This window comes from Eleutherodactylus coqui, chromosome 11 (assembly GCF_035609145.1).
Source record: "Eleutherodactylus coqui strain aEleCoq1 chromosome 11, aEleCoq1.hap1, whole genome shotgun sequence".
Lineage (NCBI taxonomy): Eukaryota > Metazoa > Chordata > Amphibia > Anura > Eleutherodactylidae > Eleutherodactylus > Eleutherodactylus coqui.
Genome location: NC_089847.1, coordinates 117,130,731 through 117,148,708, shown reverse-complemented (window position 1 = coordinate 117,148,708; position 17,978 = coordinate 117,130,731). Strand labels below are relative to the sequence as shown.

The window sequence follows — 17,978 nt, the reverse complement described above, 5'->3', positions numbered from 1 at the left end:
GAATCCGCGCCACAGCCCAGTGCCGATGCATTATGCGCTGCACTGCACTGCACATGCTCGTCGAGCGAGACACTCGCGGCAGATCAGGAGAGGAGAGTACAGGGTCTCTGGGGGCGCCGGGTCTGATTCCACTGCAATATTTCGCAGGCGGAATCCGACCTGGTCGTGGGCATGAGGCCCTAAGCAGAGGAACTATAGACGATTTCTGATACTTTTAAGAGCTCCTCTAAGAGCACAAGTTACAGAGTAAAATGATAAATATTCTAGAATTTCCATGCGCTGCAGCAAGGGGACTCCAATGTAAGAGGGTAGGGACAGATGGACAGAAAGTCCGTGGTATGGGTCTGTTAGAGCAGAATAAATGTCAGAGTCCCCTAACCTCCGAGGTGACGGCACATCACGGGATCACCGGCTACTCTTCAGCTTCCCGGATTTATCATTGGCGCTGGCAGGGCTCAGCAACCTGCAGTTGGACCACTTTACAGATTTTGAAGGGTGCCTGCGGACCGGGGTTACAGCGCAGCTTAACGACACCTAGAAGGTCAAGGCAAAAACTTCTACTGCAACTCTGGAACAGACCGGAGAGCTGATAAAACGCAATGGAGGAAATTTATAATACCTTTACGCCAAAACTCAATGAAAAGTCACAAGTTTTTAATAAAGTCCCACTTTTGCAAAAGTTTGTGAATTTTTTAGATTTTTGAGCCACCCTCGCCACTTTTGTAATAATTGAGTAGAGATTGGCAGGAGGGGCACAGCTAGCCACCGCCTCTCAGTCACTATACTTTACACCAAAAACTGGCGCAAATCATAACCAACATCAGGTTTTACCTGCTGCAGATATCACAACGTAGCGCTTGGCGGCCCAAGATGTGCCGTATGTAACAGGCCGCTTTTGCCCCTTATAACATTTGACGCATCTTACTCTCACCCCCTACCCAATATAAACTTACTCTAGGATACATGCGCTCCTATATGGCAGATTATGGGCCGTATTCACACAGGCCACATTCTCTGCTGTGGAAAATCCGCTACGGCGTAATCAGCACCCAATGGCGAGTTAATCCTTTGCATTGCAAATGGTGAAATCCACGGGATCCATTTCTGGGGTGCAACTAGCCAGGATCATTCAACCCAACATAACGGGTGCTGGGCATTTCCCACAGGGAAATCCTCTTGTAAGATATTTTGGCTCTATATACCAATATGTAGGGCCATAATCCCGTGTGCAACGGTAGGCGATGCACCAGGGCCCCGATGCATGAAGGGGTGTAATAGCCCAATGACGCACAAGGCACCTGTATAACAGGTGCCACATGGCAGACAGAGGGCCTATTACAGGTTGCGTGTAAGGGCACTGGAGCTTCACATTCTGCCTCCGGGCGCCTCCTTAAATCTACAGTACCATCTTTTATTACAGTATTTGGACATGGATTTGTCTTTACAAATCGCAGCATTTCACTTTGTGGCAGATGAAGCATCTATTGGCAACTGAACAATTCAGGACCGCAGCTGTACTTCAGCTGTTGAGTCCCAGTCCAGATTAGAAATCCGAGCACCCAGAGTAAGCACAGAGTTGGCAGTGCCACACCTAGCACAATAGTCATGAGAAAAGCATGCACACAAGACAATGGGCTCTATCGAAAATCAGACACAAATCAAGAGTCTCTGCCCATCTCTACAAAGGGCAAGCAGAAACCAGAGCCAAGTCTACCAGAGCCCGGTGTATACAGTAGGTGCGGGGTCCATTATCAGCAGTGACAGTGTATTATAGCGCGTCTAGGTGGCTTACTATGGGTTAAACCAGACTGTCGCTATGGGAACATGATGCATTCCACCACCAGTACATTCCTACACACCAAGTGTAATTATATAGTCCTGATAGAGTCTGTCACTCCGATACGCCTTCAGGTGTCATTCTAGTACAGGATTACAAGTGAAAAGAAAAAAAAAAAAATCTATAAAAAAGTGGAAAAACTCGAGGGGAGCATCGCTATAAAGACTAAATAAGGTCTTCATTATAAGCCAGCTCAATTACAGGTAGGGATCGTTCCCCAAGCTGCTATTCTGCCAGTACTGTACTGGCTTAGTACTTCCTCTCCCACATGCCCCATGCTGCCTTGCATAGCCCTGCTCCAATCAGCTGCAAGGCAGCTCTGAATGCCCAACCCTCTGTTGCATGTAGTAACTAGCAGTGTCCCCATGTCCCTGTTACTAGAGAAGCCATATAGCCAACAGGCAGTGGATCACAATGCTGATGGAAGGGAGGCCCCTAGTGGCCAGCACTTTTAAAGGCCCATTTAGACCCAACGATTCTCGCTCAAAAGGCGTCTTGAGCGAGAATCGTTGGGTCTAACTGCACCGACATCGTGCAGTTTTCGTGCACGAGTCGTTCATCGTTGTCTTTCAGCAAGTTGAAAGAACAATGAGCCTCATCCGTGCCACACATTGAGTTCTCAGCGGGATACCACTGATACTATTGTTTCAGCTGGTATTCCGCTCTGAGAACACAGCCGGAGTATGAAGACAGCGTTCCAGCTGTGTTCTGCATACCCTGCTCAGAGCACTAAGCTGTATACCAGCTGTGCGCTCCGTGAACAGAGCAGGAGTATGCAGAAGACAGCGCTCCAGCTGTGTTCTGTATACCCTGCTCGGATCGCTCAGCTATATACCAGCTGAGTGCTCTGAGAAGACAACAGCTGTATACAGAAGATAAAGGGCCCGCTGGTCTTTTGCATACAGCGTGAGCCTTCAGTCACACACTTATGCAAAGTAAACGCTTAAACTGTCACTCAAACTGCCGTTTGAGCGAATTTTGAGCGATCATCTTGCCGTGTAAATGCACACAATATAAATTAATTCAATTGTATTACAAAATTGATGATACAAGCTGTTCGATGACCTTAAGTGGTGTTAAAAGTTAGTGTCCATTTAAAGAGTGTTCTTAGCATATCACATCAGTGGCATGTCAACTGTGCTTCCACATATCCTCAGTTCAACTTTCCGAATGGCCACATGGTCCACCATTGACTAGAATTCCAGACTGTACGCCCAGTGGTGTTACAGCAGCTTTAGCAGATAAGCTAAAAAGGATCACTACATTGGACCAACATTTTCGAGCTATGGTGAAGAGGCATGGTGCCAAGCAGAGTACCTCAAACCACTTTGTGCCCAGACTCCACCACCAATACCACTTTTTGACCCATCTGAGGATAAAAGCGGAGAAACCACTTAAAGGAGATCTGCAAATCCCACTTACGAATTACCATGTATGTGGGACAGTTTTTCTTTGTCTGAATAGCAGCAGCAATGTAAAGCATGAAGGACCAAGTGTCAACCAAAGCTCATGAGGATATAGAACATGTATTTCAGACTTCTTAAGGGTGCCCACTAGAGATGAGCAAGTATACTCGCTAAGGCACATTACTCGAGCGAGTAGTGCCTTAGCCGAGTATCTCCCCGCTCATCTCTAAAGATTCGGGGGCCGGCGTCGGGCGGGGAGATCTCTCTTTCCCTCTCCCCCCCCCCCCCACCCGCTCCCCGCCACAACTCACCTATTACCCGTGCCGGCCACCGAATCTTTAGAGACGAGCGGGGAGATACTCAGCTAAGGCACTACTCGCTTGAGTAATGTGCCTCAGCGAGTATACTTGCTCATCTCTAGTGCCCACAGACCTTAAAGGGTCAGAAAACAAAAATTCTATACTTAACGATTCCTCCCCAGTCAGTCACCTCACCACAAACCGTCCGATTGTTCGTCTTCGGTGACAAAGGAGTCCATCCTCTGCAGTCTCCTTCCTGCAGGGCAATGTAAGCTACGTCACTAGGTCACTACGTTCTTAGCCTAGCAGGGAGTGCCGAGCTAATAGTATATGATCTCTCTTGGCGAGACAGCGCGCATGCAGTGTCTCAGCAATAGATCGGCATTCCTTCTCAGGCAGTGAACGTTACACTAGTGGCCTAACCTACATGGACCTGCAGAATGCAGAAAAAGGACGCATCAGAAGAGGATCCAGCCGGCTTGCAGCAAGTAGACCCGGGGGACTGGAGAAGATCAGCGAGGAGAAGATGTTTAAAGTAGGCCGTCTAGGGAGGAATAGTAAGTATTGATTTTTTTTTTTTTAAATGACAAAACCCCTTTAAAAGCAGTCAGCCAAACGCTTTTGACCAATACCCATTTCTTCAGACTTCCCCCATACAGGTTAGCTCTGTTCAGCACATTTTCCATGGGCACAGTGCAGAAAACTGCAGCCAAACATCCATTGTGGTAGCTTATCTCTAGAAGGAACAACAAGCATCAGGCGGTGAAATTCAGCTTGCCAGTTCCTTCTTTCCCAAAATCTGTTGGGTGACAGCCAATCCCACCAAAATCAGTGGGTTCACACAATTTGTATAACATGTATGGGGGCCTTTAGGGCATGTTCACATGGCACATACTGCAGATGTGGCGGATACCACAACAGAGCTGTCTGTGGAGAATCTGAAACATATTTCAATAGCAAAGCGAACGAGAGAAATCCAAATACACTTGTTTCTGGGTGTGTGGGGGGGGGGGGGGGGGGGGGGACTGCAGCATAATATATTCTGCAGACCTTCAGCATGTATTTCACCACTTCAACTGGAGTTTCCTATAGCTATACAAGGAGAAAGTGAAAAATACACTCAAGTTACCACAAGTATGGAGAGCCCAACTGATGCAACAGTGAAAGCACATAACCCCAAAGTGCAGAAGCTTCCAACAGAACTTATGCATGAAATGGTTGACTTACTATTAAAAATGCAACAGATTTTGTTGCAAATTGAGTCAGAAAACTGCCTTCTGGTACATGCAGCCTAAATGGTGCAGCTTTTCTGCAGCGTAACACCGTTTCCGCTACACGTGAACTTAACTGTACATGGTTTGCACCACATTTGCGTTTTTAGACACGACTAGTCAGACAAATGGGCATAGCTTCCTGAAGGACAGCAGCTTAAACAGCTGTTTATGACAAGTTGTGCCAACATCTAAATAAGCTCCTCCTCCTCTGTCACTGCTTGCTAGCTGAAAAACTAACAGTCTATGGAACAGTCCCCAGCTAGCAAAAAGTTACATGGAGGAACGCTTCAGTTTCTGGAAGTCTGAGGGTCTCGTCAAAAGTTTTGTGACTGAAGGCCTGGTGCCGTGCCCCTGTGACGTGCCAAAAAGTTTCTGGCAGGTGTTAGACTTTGAGCATAGATTTGGAAGTTTAGTTTTGAAAGATAATCTTATCTCGCTGACAGTGCGGTCAGCAAAAATACGGGATACAATCAGGGCAGAGAATTAAAAGAATGCAAATGTGGCGCTCAGTACGTGCACCCACACAGCACGGCAGGAACAGAGGTCCTTATTCACCAGCTCCTATATACGCTCAGCATATGGAAGCGAGATCAAAGTCCCCAAAGCCCGGGATTTCAGGCTCTGAACACAACAAATACTTCATACAAGCTGTAGACAAAAAGGTACATAATGGTTACTGAGTTACTGAGGTTAAAGAGTAAATTAGACTTGGTAAGGAAGGTCAGCCTTTAATCCTTAAATAACTGAACCGATCTTAAAAACAGCACCCCTTCCCCCCCTGATGGAGTTGCGGACACAACTGAAACTTTCGGTGACCATCTCGACTGCTTAATAAGGACCTCTAACTATGCAACTTCTTGGCCAAGATGCATTCTTCTGCTACACATAGGGGTGTAATGCAATATGGTCTTCATCCTTTTTGGTTGGGAGCAACCAAGAGTTGTGCAAGGCCCTGATCACTGGTGTGGCTGGATGGAGATAGTCATCCAGTATATGGAAAAACAGGCTTCTCATGTACGGAAGAGAAATTGCGCACCAATACCTTAGGCTATGTTTAGCATTCTGGCGTCAGCTTTGGAAAGTTTGACGAAAAACTGCAATCTAACCCAACAGACTCCATTGTAAATCAAAGAGGTCCTTTAGGGACCACAGATCTATACAGACCTGTCAAAGTGCTGTGACTTCGGTTATAAACAGAGAAACCATAATTGTAGCGTGAACAGTGCCCGAACTTTGAAGCCTATATAACTAATAAGCTGCCATGTGTACAGGAGGAATAACTTTCTGGTCATTATGACTTGTATCCATCCTGCAATTATCATTAGTTTTTCCCTCTGCAGACTCCATCTCTGAGCTGGCGGGAGGAGAATATCTGCTATGATTATGTCCCCCATGCACAGTACATGGAGAAAACAGCAGATTCTACTGTAACCCCCTATAGGACAGAAACATACTATAACCACATCAAGGAGGATACTAGAGGAGCACTGAGCAGTGAAGATGTGATTTCAGTAGTTGTGAGGGTGGCCTCACGCAACTGCATTTGAATTGTGGATGCCACAATCTGTCGGCGTGGACATTGAAAGGCATGCATTTTCGAATTTTCCTTTACAGTCCCAGGTATGTTTTGCGTATTCAGCAAGCGGAAGAAAATAAAAAAAATTGCAGCATGCTCCTTACCGCAGAATCTCCACGGACAGCCTTAATTGAAGTCAATGAAGGAGTCCAAACCGCAGCCCATATGCAATTAACATAGCGATGACACGGGAAACGCAGACAAAACACCTGTACTGCTCATGACCACCTGAGTGCCTCAGCAGTCATATGCAATATAGTAAGAGTGCTGTACACAGGGTCACCAGCTGGGCTCAGTCTGAATGTGCTGCGGGCCTCCCGCATGCGGAATCCGACCTGCTTGTGTGAGCCTGGCCTAAATCACTTACCAGTAAGCTACTGCAGTGTGTGCCAGTCTCTAGTCTCCTTCCCCCTCAGACTTCTATGGGCAGCATTTCTATATCAGTCACTAGAGAAACTTCACTTGACAACAGGCAGTGGACGGCAAATTAGAAGGGACACCTAGTGGTCACCACTTTATCCAAAATGATTTTCTGTAGGAAAAATATGCCTTTAAAGTGACTTGCACTTTTGTTAATTATCTCATTGAGACAATTTGTGTTAAAATGATAGTTAAAAGGTTTAGAAACGGAGCACATAACTGAAAAGAGGGCAAAGTTGTAGCTTCCTGCCTTTCACAACACTTCCTATAGAATTGTGAACCTTCTAAGCCTTCGGTGGTCTTAAGTGCAGAGACCATTTGAAAAAAGTTATTATTTCTTTGTCCAGATAGAAGCTGGAATTTTTATAGCCTTCATCCCTTCCTTGAGGAGGTAGTACGGCATTTCTACAGTTTCAGCAGGGATTTACTTATTTTTATTGCTTTGAGAAAGTTTAGGATGAGTCAGAGATCTTCCTACACACCAGGAGTGCGTTCACCTCAAAAACACTTAGATATGTCACAAACACCTGCAGTTTGACAGCAATATATGAAGATACCCCAAAGCACGCCAAATACCTCAAACCTGTCATTAAATCCCCACCCAATCTGGCACTAACAGAGCTGCAATAGGGACCATAATGATTATCCACTGTACTAAGTTTCTAGTAAAATGTTGCCCAAGTCCCCAAAAATAAAAACGGCATTCGGGTTCCATTAGTGCAAACCAGCTCTGACTGCGGCAGGCGACCCTGCATGTCCGCTTTCTTCTGTATTGCGGATGACCGCAGTCGTTAGCGGGATACGCGCAGCACCAATTTTTTTATATAGCTTTGCTTTCTCGGCGCCGTCGCTATGATGCGGCTACCCGCAATGTCAATTGCAGATGCACTGTGGGTTGGACGGCCTCCATTGACCTCAATGGAAGCAGTTTGCACGAAGCCTGCACAAAAATAGAACATGATGCGATTCTTCCTCCGCTTGTGGAAATCGCAAACAGGTTCTGTGAGTGTGAAGGAATAAGTGCTTTTCCATAGCATGTTCTGAAGGGCATTTGATGTGAACCAACGGTTCGGATGCAGACCACAGATTCCGCAGCAAATATAGGTTTGTATGCAACCGGCCTTAAGCAGATATACAAATGATGAATTGTGGTGTGATTGGATGGAAAGACTAGTAACCAGAGACCCTAAAAATGGTTCCCCCCTTGTCCTATAAGAGGCTCTCAGAGGCTCCTTGTGTGTAGTGACCTCTTCTTCCACTTGTGTAGAGCTTGTTGGCCACTAGACGCCTCTACGACGCAGAGAAGAGAGTTCACCCCGTTACCAGAGTCTGAGAGGGGGGCGTTATTGGGATGTGAGAAGCTGGATGGTCATATCCATGAATTGTCCCCCACCGGCCGTTCTGACCAGACTGTTAGGAGGTGTTGGGACCAGTGGATGTGTGAGGGCACACAAGGTGACCGGGCTCAGGACGCCCCCTATAGGCCACCAGTAGAGAGGAGCATCTGACCAGACTGTTAGGGGGTGTTGGGACTAGTAGATGTGTGAGGGCACACAAGGTGACCAGGCTCAGGACCCCCCTACAGACCACCAGTAGAGAGGAGCGTCTGACCAGACTGTTAGCAGGTGTTGGGACCAGTGGATGTGTGAGGGCACACAAGGTGACCAGGCTCAGGATGCCCCCTACAGGCCACCAGCAGAGAGGAGCGTCTGACCACTGTTAGGGGGTGTTGGGACCAGTAGATGTGTGAGGGCACACAAGGTGACCAGGCTCAGGACCCCCCTACAGACCACCAGTAGAGAAGAGCGTCTGACCAGACTGTTAGGAGGTGTTGGGACCAGTGGATGCGTGAGGGCAGACAAGGTGATCGGGCTCAGGACGAGGAGTGTCTGATCATCCAACAAGCACCAGCAGCTCCAACTGTTTTGTCATCAGACATCAAAACCATTTTCAGGCATTTGTCTGAAGGACATTTGGTCTCTGTGCCCATTACATGTACGGCCTGACACCCACTGTTGCCACCATTTACAGTGGTGTCGAACGATGAAACTGAATGCTGTGGAGGGGAACTGGGTTGTCTACAGCGATAATCCAGGTTTAATTTCAGCGCTGATGACCGCCGTGTTAGTGTCTGGAGACCTCGAGGTGAGGGCCTCAATCCCGCCTTTGCTGTGAAGCAGTACCCTGCTGGTGTGATGGTCTGGGGGGCATCGCATACGACAGTCGGTCACCCCTAGTAGTGGTACAAGGAACAATGACAGCTCAGCGATATGTTCAGGACATCCAGCAACCACACGTGTTCCTTTCATAACAGCTTCCAGCAGGATAATGCCCGGCCGCACACACAAGGGGGTCACAGGAAGCCTCCACAACATTGTCACACTTCTGTGGCTGCCCGGTCACTAAAATCATCGCCACCAGAACATGTATGGGACTAACTAGAACAGCAACTCCTACAGCCTAAGGCGTTTACATGATCTAAAGACAGTTACAGCAAATGTGGAGCAATATGCCGCAGGATACCATACGAAACCTGTATGCCTCAATGCCCCCCCCCCCCCCCCCCCCCCCCCCGTATGCCTCACATCTTGTATCCGAGCTAGAGGCAGTACAACAGGGTACTAAACCCCCCATGCCCATCTGTATCACATCTTGTATCCAAGCTAGAGGCATCCCAAAAGGGTACTAGAGCCTCCATGCCCGCCCGTATCACATCTTGTATCCGAGCTAGAGACGGTACAACAGGGTACTAGAGCCTCCATGCCCACCAGTATCACATCTTGTATCCAAGCTAGGGGAGGTACAACAGGGTACTAGAGCCTCCATGCCTGCCTGTATCACATCTTGTATCCAAGCTAGAGGCGGTACAACAGGGTACTAGAGCCTCCATGCCCCCTGTATCACATCTTGTATCCAAGCTAGAGGCGATACAACAGGGCACTAGAGCCTCCCTTTAAGTGGTCCGTTCTCCACAATAAACTTTTGCTCTGATATTGTAATCACTTATATCAAGGTTCCAATTATACAGAGAAAGTTCCATTCTGTTCCAACAACTTTTAGGCGCTTCATTTTCTTTTCACAATGAGTGTATAATCTCTCCTACACCTTATACATATATACATCCCAGCTTCTAAACCAAGGAGGAAAATAAGAGATTTAATTCAGGTTAACCAAAAGCAAGTGTAAGCTACTTACAGCTCTGTAATCCTTAAAGGCACAGTGTTTAGTTACAGCCAGACAATAAATAAGATATACATCCCCTCTTCAAGAGCAATCAAGCTATTATAGACCGATACTGGAATACAGACAGAAGCCTCTACCAATATAGGCCGCAGATCTGTACGGAAGGGTTGCTGGAGGACCTCCACTCTGTACCTAGAAGGCCCGCTTTCAGACTAGCGTATTTTAGCTCCATATTTTACAGACTAACTAAAACTGTTAGTGTAAATCTACGTATCTATTCACATTGTCGCACTTTTTTTTTAAACTATAAAAACCCACAGCAGGGCCCATATTTTGCGCATTTGTCTCCATATTGCCGTCTTCTATTGGGCAAATGTGGATCCGTCTTGGCCCAGTAGAAGATAAAACCTACGGCGGCAAACACCGATTACACGTGGATGTGGCGTCATCTGAAACATCCATAATGCGGACGTTTCCATACGCTCATCTGAAGGCAGTGATCATGGGGAAGAGGTTCATCATATACCCCGTAAGGAGTAATAAGTCAGCTCCTCCCAAGCCCAAAAATATTAAAGGGACTGTACCAACTAGGACTTTGTTTTGGTACTTAAACCAGTTGCTGATACACATGTATCTTTAGTTCTCATCTGTTTCAATATCCCGACTCTAGACTTTATTCCATTTTCTGTACACTATGGGGCAGCCATATGAACCAGTGGAACCTGTGGGGTGGAAATGACCGATCTCTATGGAGAGTGATGTGAGCATGCTCTGACATATGCAGATGGCACCGATTGTCACAATCACAGCGGATCTAAGCAGTTAGTGGTTTGGTGGGACCCCTTCAGCGCCATCAGGGGCTGCTAATGGGTCAGTATGGCAACCTGGAGCCTAGTGAAGGCTTCTAGCACTGCCTTGTATAGATGCAGATCAAGTCCTGTCCATAGCAGGGAGTCAAAGAAAAACCTACTGCAATCAAAGAAAAAAAAAATCCTCACTTTAATCAAATTCAAACTGATTTTACACAATTCTGTCCTGATTTTAAAAGGACGGGGGATGTTGATTACTTGCCATTTATTTTGTTGGTCATGGTTCGGTTCAGGGTCCAGTTTCCAGGCAGCCAATAGCACCACCTCCATCTTTAGACTACCAAATATTCCATAGCGCATTGGTTTTATTGGGACTGCCAATACACTATAGCTGCTGTGTGATTGGCCAGCAGTGCTCATGTGATCAGTGCTGGCCCATCACAGAACACTGCATAACGCAATTAGAAAATGGGGGTGGCCATCTTGGTTGCCTGAAAACTGCAGCCAGAAAAGGCGGAACTGGACAACACCCGACAGGTAATATACCCCCTACAAGTCCTTAGAAAAGGCTTTAACAAAAAACAAAAAGGCTCATTTTAATAATCAAAGTTTTTCTGGGACTTAAGTCATCAATCGTTGATCAGCAGAGGGTCCGCAGCTATGGACCGTTGACAATCAGCTGGAGGATAGAGCTGAAGCAGACAGCTCCGTTGACACTGTAGTGGCCCGAGTGGGTAATGCATTGAATTCTATGAAAGCTGTACCTGCATTGCCAACCTGGGCTGCTGCAATGTGAACAAAGCTGTCAGCTCTATCCGGCCTAGGTCAGTGTGGACAAGCAGCCAACCACTGCGGATCCCAAGCAGCAGACCCCCAATGATAAACTATTGGTGGTCTATCCTGAGAAAAGGTCATCAATAGTAAAGTAATAAAAATCCCTTAAATACAGAAGTCAAGACCTTCCTAAATGTCATACAAAGCGTCAACATTCTGAAACGTTAATGGGAGTTTGCAGTTTTAACACCATACATCGATCAGCTATAACATCAGAGGGGCCTTCTCACCCACGGGATAGCTGATAACTTACTGATCATTGGGGTCCGACTGCTGGAACCCCCACCGATCCCAAGACGGCAGCCACAGCGCTTCGGAGAGAGAGGGCCATGGAGAATACCCATGTGCCTCCGCTCCACTCACTTCAATTAGAGCACCGGAGATAACCGAGTTCTTAAAACGGGACCATCGTAAATGGCCAATGAAAGTACATGGAGCAACAATCAGCAAGTTATCCCCTATGAATAGTGACTAACTGATGGGAATACCCCTTTAGAGCCATCTGTTTGATGTTGGGCAAGCCCTCCCCTCACCAAAACAGCGTTAGCGCGCAGGTCTGTGGAGCTTCATTTAAATCAATGGGAGCATTGTACCGCGATTAGTCCGGCGTTTTAAACGAGCCCCATAGCCCTACCAACCATTATTGCTCCTGTGCTTTCACATAGTGATAGTCATTGACTGAATGGAGATGGAGCGTGTAGAGCGTGCCGTATATAAACAACGGCCTGTTTACACGGATAGACAGGCGCTGGGTTTTTAGTAGATCTGACGAACCTCACCCACTTGTCTCGTAGGGTTCCGTGTTTAGATGGGTCAGTCGCTCTTTCGAGTGATTACTCAGGTGACCGTTGGGCCGAATAAGAGTACTTTAAGGCCACGTTCACATCTGCATTCGGTGGGTCCGGTTTCCTGGACCATTACGAAAGCAAAAAAAGAAGAATTGACTATGATATCAGTTTGGCCTCCGTTGAGCTGTCCGGACTTTGGTCATGCTTTTGCGCCGGATCTATGATAGAACCTCTGAACGGAGGTTCCTATCCCAGAGGTGAACATAGAGTAAGCCATATGTAGTACCCCATTGTGGTCAACAACGGTTCACCTCAAAAACATAAGCTAAGGATTATCACACGACATATCTGCAGTGCAAGGCCATCACTACTAAAGCCAGCCAAACAGCCATTTCTCGCGATACCTCATACACATGCATGCTCGGCCCACCCAAGTACACGTGCCCTCAAAAATCGGGTGATTGGAATAGGACAATACCCGACTGCTCCAGGTTTTTGGAGAAGATCCATTTAGCAAAAAAAAAAAAAAAAAAGAAAAAACTGGATAGATCCAGGTTTGCCATTGCTTAACATCTTGGGTTTGCCGAAACATGAAGCATTACACAATTTGTTTTTCTTTCCAAGTTTTGCCACCCCAAAGTCACTTCTCGTGAGAGCACAGATTTCCCAAGGACGGTGCAGGGGCTTCTAATGCCACCTAAACTGGGGATTTGCTCACCTTTTTGTCTTGCTGCTCCGACTTAACAAATCATTCCAAGGCAGAAAAAGAAAAAAAAAAAAAAAAGTGCCTCCGGCTGTAGGATCTTCTAAGCCAGAACTGGCGTAAGAACTGCCCCAACGAGTTTTAAAAAGGACATTGAGTCAGCCGTAAGTGCCTTCCTTATACCCACACAGTACAAGCTGGGAAGAACGCTCCCACAGAACCGACCAGAACCCTCTCCCTCCTCCGGCACTAAAATGACGAGCAAGCTGGCGAAAGACGACCTGCTTCTCCTCAAAGAACCACCACCAAGAAGCTGCCAAAACCCCTTTGGTTTTAAATTGCAGAGAAAAACAGAAAAAAATTCACATTTTCTTGGCTCATCCCTAAATAGATCCACTGTGAGGAGCCGTTTCTGTCACTGCAGGATATTGCAAGCCTTCCAAAATATAACAGGATATATTGTGTATTCAGTAGAGTCAGCAACAGGACCGTAAAAAGACGGGGAATGTTTCACATTAAAGCCCGCTGCACAAAAGGCGATGCTGGGCACCTTTCACAGGGCATTACCCTGGCATTAGGTTTCCGTGTGGGATTTTCTGAAGCGTTTTAACCTTTACAGAAGCAGCACCTGACCCGAATCCTCCTTTTCCCAGCTCTGCACACCCCTCCCTGAAGTCTCTCACTCTCTTGGGGCGGAATATCTTGCAGCTAAATGGGTCGCATTACTGCAGCAGCATTTACATCCCGGCTGCTGCTGCACATTCAACCCCCCTCCTGCAATAGAGTACAAGCCGCTACAGATATTTACTTTAATTGCACAACCCTCCCCCAATGTCAAGTTGTAATAGAAAATCTTACCTGGCCCTAGAAGCGGAGTCTATAGCTGCAGACGGGGAAGGCGAGGGTAAACACTGCCTCGGGAGCCTTTGGTCTGCCTGGCAAACAAGTAGGTTGGAAAATTTCAATCTGTGTTGGCAGCGAGCAGCAGCAGCGCTGTGTGAGGGAGCTGTATTCAGACACGGATTGAATTAATCTACGTAACGCAGGAATATGCCAGAGCGTCCGCAGACCGCATACAGCGGAGCAGCCCCCCTTAGAATTCGTTAATGCATCGCAGGGCTAAAAACTGGACAGAACAAGCTTTGTTCTGGAGAAGAAAAAAAAATGGAATGGATGGGAGGGGGTGTGGTGGGAGCGGACGGCCAGGCTTACTAGGCACACAAGTCAACGCTACTTTTATATACACAGGATGGAGGAAGAGGATTATGACGGAGACACCCACAGATTTTAATACACAATGCAAGATGTGAATACGAGTCTTATGGCCCATTTACACGCAACGATTACTGCGTAAAATGCATTCAAAGAAAAGAAAATGCGCGATAATTGTTACGTGTAAACGCAATGGCATTGTGCAATATTAGTTTACTTTTTCATTTGTCGCTAAGTTAAAGCTTGCCTAAAAATCATCGTTTGTTCGCTCGCTGCGTCTAAACGCTCCCTGCTCAGTGTCTGACATAGAATGTAAAACGCTGAGCGAGACGCTAGCTATTCTCAGTGATTATCTGCCCGTCTAAACATTCTGCACGAACTAGCGGTGACGTCACGCACTCGTTAAAACTAGAATTTAATTGCAGTCATTGTACTACATCCACTCAAATACCATTGGCCTGGCCATAAACCCCCATTTGCAAACAATAGGACAATAACCAATTTTTTTTTTTTTTTTTTTAGTTTATTTTTTTTTAACATGGGATGATTGTTCGGCACTTAAGGCCCATTTACACGTAATGATTATTTTACTGAAAATTTGTTTAAAATGAGCAATAATCGCTACATGTAAACGCGGGCATCGTGCACTTTTCGTCTGAACAATGATTTTAAGGTAAACCTAAAATCCATCCTTCAGTCGCAGAGAGATAAAGTATCTCTCAATAGTCAGCATGCTGTGTTCTCCGCATGAGTCGGGAGATTACATTGTATTCTTCCGGCAGCCCTGATGAGAACAATGCAGCTCTTTGTACAGCAGGGCGTGTAATTCGTCGCACGCTGGGCTCTGCAAACAGCTCACCACATTTACATGCAAATGGAGATGATAAAGTGTTAAGGGACATTAGTGTCAATTAACACCTTATGCAAAAAGATTGCTAAAACTTTCAATCTTTCAATAGTTTGAAAGATTATATTTGCGAGTAAATGGGCCTTTAGGTGCCAGTCATGCCAGCGATTAGCACTCATGTGCTTTCATACAGGAGAGATGATTGCTCACTGAATAGAGGGAGAATAGAACGGAGAGCGCTTCTGGCCATCCGCCTCCATTCATAGTGAACAGGAAGTCGTTCATTGATTAACAACTGTCTGTTCACACGGGCTGATCGTCATTTGGTTTTATATGCCTGCACAAGGGCCGATAAATAGTTTGTCATTCGGTCGCTGGCAGCGGTGACAATAGTACAGATTTATACGGCCCAGCAAGAATATGAATTGCTTCATGTAAAAGGGCCCTAACATTTACAAATAATTGAAGTTTCATCAAGTTTTTTCCCTTAATAGAGCCTTTACCCTGCACTACTACACCTTCCCGGAAATACTTAACCCTTTCCAATCCACTGTCTGACCTCTGAAGACATTATGATTTAAGGCTGTACAGCTCCGATTTTGGAAGACATCCGTCCGGGTTCTCTTACTGTATATTGCCAGCCTCTCTGCCGCCGGATCCTATCCAATGTGTCACCTCATGCAGTACTGGCTTTAGCCAGCAGATAGTGCCATTGTATAATGGCAGAAAAAGAGTAAACCCGCTAGGAAAACCAGGATACGATTTGGATTGGAAAGGGTTAATACTTTACTAACTAACTTTATTTTTCAAAGGGGTAAAACAAAACAAGCCAGTCCTCATACATAAGAGCCCAATCCAGTTTTGCACGGAATACACATCCGGCATTTTAATCTGTTCTTAATGAAGAGGAGCAGAGCATTAAACACCGAGGAAGGGGCGCCGCGGCCTGAAACGCGTTTATATATGCTGGCCTGAGAAAACAAACAGAAGAGTTGAGCTAAAAATAAGGTCTCTGCTTCTCCTAAAGTCATGCCATGCTCATTTTTTTGCCTCTGTTTACCCTGTGCATACGTCCTAACAGGATGTGACTTTTTGGGTTGGCTGCACTGAATACGAACTTTATACCAAAGCTAGTTCTTTCCTATAAAATGCTATAACATCGTTTCACAACTCCTATGTATAGGCTTTACAGCCCCGGTGTATTGGCTCCACTCCTCCTTTTACCCGCTATTCTTCAAAGCAGCCTATATGAACAGGCAGTCCTCCATCTGTGAGCTACTGCCCATTCACTATGAATAAAAAGCTGACAGGCAGAAGAGATCTCAGGTTCTGTATGGTATCCTGCAGCACATCGCTCCACATTTACTGTAACTGAGCCTCTAGATCGTGCCCTCGTAGGCTGTGGAAGTTGGTGTCCCACACATGTTCTATTGGTGATAAATCCGGTGACCGGGCAGCCATGGAAGTGTGCCAATGTTGTGGGGGCTTCTGTGACCCCCTTGTGTGTGCGGCCGAGCATTATCCTGCTGGAAGCCGCCATGAGAGGAACACATGTGGCTGCAGGATGTGCTGAACATATCACTGAGCTGTCGTTGACCCTCTTACCACTACTAGGGGTGACTGACAGTCGTATGCGATGGCACCCCAGACCATCATACCAGCAGGGGGCAGTGTGCTGCTCCACAGCAAAGGAAGGATTGAGGCGCTCACCCCGAGGTCTCCAGACATGAACACGGCCGTCGCCAGCGCCCAGACTAAACTTGGATTCATCACTGAAGACCACCCGGTTCCCCTTCGTAGCGTCCAGTTTCATTGTTTACAACCTCACTGCAAACAGAGGCGACGGTGGGTGTTAGGCCTCTCACACGTGACAGATATCGGCGCTACAAAAGCGCTGCTTTTTTCCCGCAATTTCGTAGCGTTATCGCTGACATTTTCTCCTCACGCAACTTTGTAATTACTTTTCTCGTGATTTTTTGGGGGAGAAAGAACAGGACTTGTAAAAGTTGCATCGCATGAAAGCCGCGATTTTGTGCGATGCAGCAAAAATGAAGGCTCCATAGGGAAACATGGGCCACAAAACATCACAAATCGCAGCAATATAGAGCAGGCCGTGATTTTATTTCTAGCAACATAGCATCAGACAAAACATCACTAATGTGAAGGAACCCATTGGAAACCACGGGCTTCACATACATGCGATTCGTAGCCTGCCTGAAAGCAGCCTTAAAGGCCATACATGTAATGGGCGCTGCGAGACCAAATGACCTTCAGCCAAGCGCCTGAAGTTGTTCTGACAGACACAGGGGTGTAACAATTTCGCCACATGGCTCTGGATGGTGGACAACGAAACAATTGGAACTGCTTGTGCAACGATCAGACGCTCCTCTCTACTGGTGGTCTGTAGGTGGTGTCCTGAGCCCGATCACCTTGTGTGCCCTCATACATCCACTGGTCCCAACACCTCCCAACAGTCTGGTCGGACGCTCCTCTCTACTGGTGGTCTGTAGGGCCGTCCTGAGCCCGGTCACCTTGTGTGCCCTCACACATCCACTGGTCCCAACACCTCCTAACTGTCTGGTCAGATGATCCTCTGTACTGGTGGTCTGTAGGGGGCATCCTGATCCCGGTCACCTTGTGTGCCCTCACACATTCACTGGTCCCAACACCTCCTAACAGTCTGGTCAGACGCTCCTCTCTACTGGTCATCTGTAGGGGTGGTCCTGAGCCTGGTCACCTTGTGTGCCCCTCACACATCCACTGGTCCCAACACCTCCTAACAATCTGGTC

At 46.8% G+C, this 17,978-nt stretch overlaps 1 protein-coding gene across 8 annotated transcripts in view; it reads right to left on the bottom strand.

The window, feature by feature from the left end:
- The window catches only part of PACSIN3 (protein kinase C and casein kinase substrate in neurons 3), a 93,462-nt gene that overhangs the window by 54,115 nt on the left and 21,369 nt on the right, over nucleotides 1-17,978 (bottom strand). The window contains exon 1 of one of the 8 annotated variants that reach the window (XM_066583354.1): nucleotides 13,988-14,064. The exons of 6 other annotated variants lie outside the window; for them this stretch is intronic. The gene's annotated coding sequence lies outside the window, so the exon portion shown is untranslated. Of the gene's footprint in view, nucleotides 1-13,144; nucleotides 13,166-13,987; nucleotides 14,065-17,978 lie in introns of those variants that run through there. One more of the 8 variants, XM_066583355.1, reaches the window with a different exon arrangement.